We start from the raw sequence: 5,157 nt of genomic DNA on the forward strand, positions 1-5,157 counted from the left end.
CGGGGGGGAAGGGGGCCGGACATGGCCATTTTGGAAAAGTTGGTGTGGGAGGAAGGCTTTGGGAAAGGTGGGGGAAGGAAAAAGGGGGAGGCTGCTGGTTTTGTCACCCGGTAAGTCAGTGAAAAGGGTCTGGTCCGACTGCAGCCGCTGCTGGCTCCGGGGTCACAGCCAGCGGGAGCTGGGGAGTGTGGGAGAAGCTACAAGTGACCCAAGCACCACCCTTTACTGACCATTTTAGATTGAGAAGCTGAATCTGGTGGTATAAGCGCAACCCAGGCTGTATCGTGCAGATGCAGGCACGTCTGTCTGCACGTTTAAATAAGAGAGGCTTGGTACGCATACGGGCAAGTCCTTGTGTTGCACTGTGATAACCTTTAAGTGTGATCACAAAATATTTCCTCGGCGGGACCTTTGAGTGAGTAGGCTGGATGGTGCACTCCCAATGGGGTTTTTATTCAGTAATTCTTATTGTCCGTTACATGGCTCCAAGCGCTATTTACTGTATGGCATCCAAACTCGGCACTGAATACAGAGGCATTCATCTCCTCGTGGGCTTTTCTGTAGCGCTAATCACCCGAACACTTTAAAAACAGTAATAACAATGTCCCTGCAACGTCCTTGTAAGCCGATGGCTCCCAACGTGTTTCTTCCACACCCTCTGCCCAGCGGTACTGTACCATTTTGGGGCCTCCCTATTTATCCGGGATGCACAGCGTGGCTCTTGGTGCCTCTCCTTCCAGAGCCGGTCCCCCTTGGCAGGCAGCACCCCCATTGCACAACATCAGCATGCCTCAGTGTCTCCAGCCTTCATTCATTCTTTCATCCACGCTTTTCCCCAACCTACCTCTTTGTCTTGACCCTTGCCGAGAGCCTCCGCCCTGTCAGCAGTAATCCCGGGGTGCTATTGTTCCCTAGGACTTTCTGGTTTCCACACGTGGAGTGGGGGAGTGAGAAAGCTCTGCCTAACATTTGCAAAAACACCCACTGATTTTGGGTGGTCAGTCTGAAACGTGCCAGAATGTTGTTTTGCAGAGGTGCTGTGTTGAAGAGGACACCCTGTTGATCCCAAGGACGGGGGTAAGTAGTATGTGCTTCACAATGTGTCTCACCAAGCTGAGCCCCAGAAAACAAGAGAGAATCTTATTACTGCTGTTGAGATAGTAGTGTGTGCAGTTGTCATGGCTGCTTCGAACTGTTACCTTAGGAGTTGACAGCCTGGCGTCCCGAGCACATAATAAGGGTGATCCTTAGAGTCCAAAGGGATGATTCACAAAGGAGGAAGATCTTGTCAAAATCCCTGTTTTCTGGATGCTAAACAAAATATCAGGATTCCCAAGGTTTGTGATTTGGGGAAAAGCCTCTGTGAAGGCTACAGTGGAAGGCTGGACCCTTCAGTCTCAGGGTCTTCTGGATCAGTAACGTGACACCAAGTTTGTTTAACCACAAAGTCAAGCCCTGAATGGTTTTCGTGTCACCATCTCCCATAAACAGGTCAGTTGCTTGAGTTCAAAAATTTGACTTAAACAATTGTTAAATTTATTATCGAGATTTTAGCGTAGTTTGTTATTTCCATAAGAGAAGAGGCAGATACCCCAATGCCTTATGAAAATCTTACAAGGTCTAGCATTATTGCAAGAAGCCAGCCAACGGGGGCCTGTCGCCTGTAAAGCCTGCGGTCTTACTTTATGAAAAGACATTGAAGGTGATTCAAAAGGGAAGCAGGACCAGGGCGGGTAGGGTAACAGTTTGTATTTGTGTAATCCTGACTTCTGAGGGCTTACTTGTGGATAAAAAGCAGCATCTCCACTAATAAGGCCAAGGTTTTTGGCCCATGGGATGAAAAACGATGAGTGATTGAAGACAAGTGCAGCTGGTCAGGACCTTTTCTGTGGCTATGGACAAGCTGTGGAGGACGTGACCAGGAAGCTTCCAGAAGGCTGTGACGAGGGTCCCCATGGGTGCTGTCAGCCTTCCCAAAGCTGACAAACCATTTCCCCCTTTCCTGCTCAGAAATCCTCACAGTCAAATTGCCACTAGGTAAAACCATGCTTTACTCTGGTCCAGGGCAGTTAGCATAAGTGGAAAACAGACAAGAAATACAAATGGTCATGTGTGCTCCTTGCAGAGAGACCAAGTTGGGCTGGCTGCAGACCGTGGGAAATGAAATGATCTCACCTTTGAAATCAACAAGTTGAAGACCTTGGACAAATCAAAGATACAGCATTATTAGCTGTATCTTTTCAGGATGGATAAATGACTCGGGGAGTCTAAGCCAGCTAGGAGGCTTGGCAAGCAGACACCAAGCTTGCTGGGGTGCAGCCGGTCCTCCCTCGGAGCGGGGAGATCAGACACGCCGCCTCCTGAGGTCTCTCTGGCTGTAACATCCCACTGCTTTCCAGTTCTACCAGGGGACAAACGGTAGCCCATGAAACGAGAGGCCTTGGCTGGGATGTAGCCTTCTATCAGAAATACAGCACAACAGAGATGCTGATAAACTGGAGAGTCCTGCGGGGGGGGGCAACGAGATAGTTAAGCTGCTGGAGCCTGTGGCATACAAGGGGAGGCTGAAGGAGCTGATTCTTTCAGGCTGGAGTAGAGAAAGGTTAGGGGGGATCTAATTACTCTCTTCAGCTTTTTTTTTTTTTTTTTTTTTGAGGAGGGGTTATAGAGAAGTCAGAGCCAAGCTCTTCTGACAATACAGTGAAATGGTCACAAAATTTGCAACAAGGGAAATTCTGACTATATAAAGGGAAAAGGTCCTCCCTGAGGGTGGCTCAGCACTGGCACAGGTGCCCAGAGGGGCTGGGGAATCTCCCCCTTGGAAATGTTCGGGAACTGCCTGGCCAAGGCCCTTGGCAGCCTGATCTAGCTCTGGGGCTAACCCTGCTGTGAGCAGGAGTTTGGAGACCTCCAGACATCCCTTCCCAACTCAATCTGCCTATGAAACTTTTGATTCTAAAAATGCACACAGTGGCCTTTCCCTTTTTGATGGTGCAGACACACAGCACATAGTAGTCTCCTTGACTAAAATAGTAATCAAGCAAGCCCTCTAGTCTGCACTAGGCCTGGGGGAAAGTCTTTCTCCAAGCCAGAACCCAGACAGGGCCACCCAGGATGGCATCTCCTGGCTTACTGCTCTCTCAAACTTACACAAATAATACCTGCAAACTGGTGTTTGTTGGTAAATGAAACACTGAGAAGGTTATAAACCTCCTTGCCCAGTCTCACCAGTCTCCCACCAATGGCTGTCCCCATGGCCGAGATGGCTCAGTGACTGGTAATGGAATAATGAGCTGCTTCAGTTTACCATTTAATCAAGCCAACTGGGCCTGGGCTGCAGCTCAGGGAGGTGTTAATTGTGGAGGTTCATTCATGCACCACTCTGGCAGCTTCTTAAAGTGAGGGGCAAGGGTGGTAACTTTCCCCATCACCCCAGTTCAGCTGTCCACTAGATGTGCCAGTACGTCACAGTTGCACAGCTGATTTATGAGGCACGGCAGGATGTGCGCCATGCCAGCAGAGACCCTGAAGATGCACACAGTTTGTCCAAAACTGGCACCCTCACCATTTACAGAGGTGTTTTATCTCCCCCATCCATGGCGCAGCAAACAGTTGCAGCTGCTTCCACGCTGAGGCATGTGATGCTCTAGTAAGCTGATCTTCGTCCAGAGTGCGAGCTTCATAATGTCCTCCTGACAACCTGTCCAACCTGTCTGCATTCTGACTTCTAGCAACAGAACCTACTACTCTTCTTCATTAGAATAAGGTGGCCAGCACCTTGTAGGAATTACCCAGCACCCAAATTTTTGGCCCCCTTGTCAGATGTTCAGCAGAAGAGTGTCTCTGATGATCTCCTATATTAAAGATGTGGGTTTCCCAAGATTGACTACAACCCCATCATTCTTGAGAGGGACAAAAAGATAGCAGAGAAATTCAGTGGCTCTTTGTCGTTAAGGCTTCCCCAGGCATTCTGCAACAAACCTAATTCAGTGACATCTCCCCTTCCAGCTCCTTTATGGGCACACGCACCTATTTAGAAATAAAAGAACAATTCTGCAGGCTTTGGGGTGGAGGGTGGGGGTATAGTGTTAAAATACCCCGTTAACAGCTCAACATCGCTCTGAAAATGTCATCTAAACAGAGTATGATTTGAGAGTTAGAAGAAAAACAATCCAACAAATGTTTCTCTTCACAGATACTGTCACATGTCCACCCCATCTCTGTGCTGTTCCTCGTACTCTGATTGAATGCACATTATAGCGCAGCGATCTGATGGAAACATCAGCTTATACAACAGGAGTCCGCAGGTGCGGGAATAGCAAAGCGTTTGGACATTTCTGTCACAAAGAAACTATAACCAAACCTCTGCCACTGAGGCAAAGAGAAAGCAGCATATATCTTATGATGCATTGGCTGAGAGTAAATATTTGCCGTGATCCAAGCAAACATACCAGGCTCATATTTTCCTTATATACATCAATGACAGCCTCTTTTGATTTAGAAAAGGCACCGAGGTGAGGCACTGCTATGGCACAATGCATTCTCATCACCTCAGTGCTTTCACGCATCTTCTAACACGGGGATGTGGCAATACCTCATAGGTGGTAACTCTTCACTAACAAATTCTTCCGACAGTGTGGGGGCATACATACTGCTTCCCTGCTGTTACAGCAGTGCTGCATTTAAATGGTCAACACAGACTGCCTTGGGTACCTTAATTCCCTTCCTCGCACGAAAAAAAGAACCGTTTGCAAAATCCCAGCATCAAACACAAAGGAAAACAGCAGTCAGATGTACACCTGGAAAAACCAGCAGGTTCCCGGTTCCTCATGCACAAAACACCCTTTCCTTCACAAAAACGGGGCTGTCGTGCTTTTGTGGGCGGTGTCACTGCGGGGGGACCGCTACAGGGGACAACGCGCACCTTTCCTTTCTTCCCACCCGTGGGACACCGCCCGCCCACCCCGTCCCGTCCCTCTCCCGTCTCGTCCCGTCCCATCCCCGGTGCCCTCCCCGTCGGGGTCGTGTTTGCCGGTCTCCGGCACGGGAAAATGGAGCGTTCTCCGAACAGTGCCCGCACTACAGCTCCCAGAAGGCAGCAGTGGCCGTACCCCCGTGCGGGGCTGGCAGCTGCCCGGGGGCTCCGCCGGACCGCAG

The sequence above is a fragment of the Charadrius vociferus genome, unplaced genomic scaffold, assembly GCF_000708025.1.
Source record: "Charadrius vociferus isolate BGI_N301 unplaced genomic scaffold, ASM70802v2 scaffold301, whole genome shotgun sequence".
NCBI lineage: Eukaryota > Metazoa > Chordata > Aves > Charadriiformes > Charadriidae > Charadrius > Charadrius vociferus.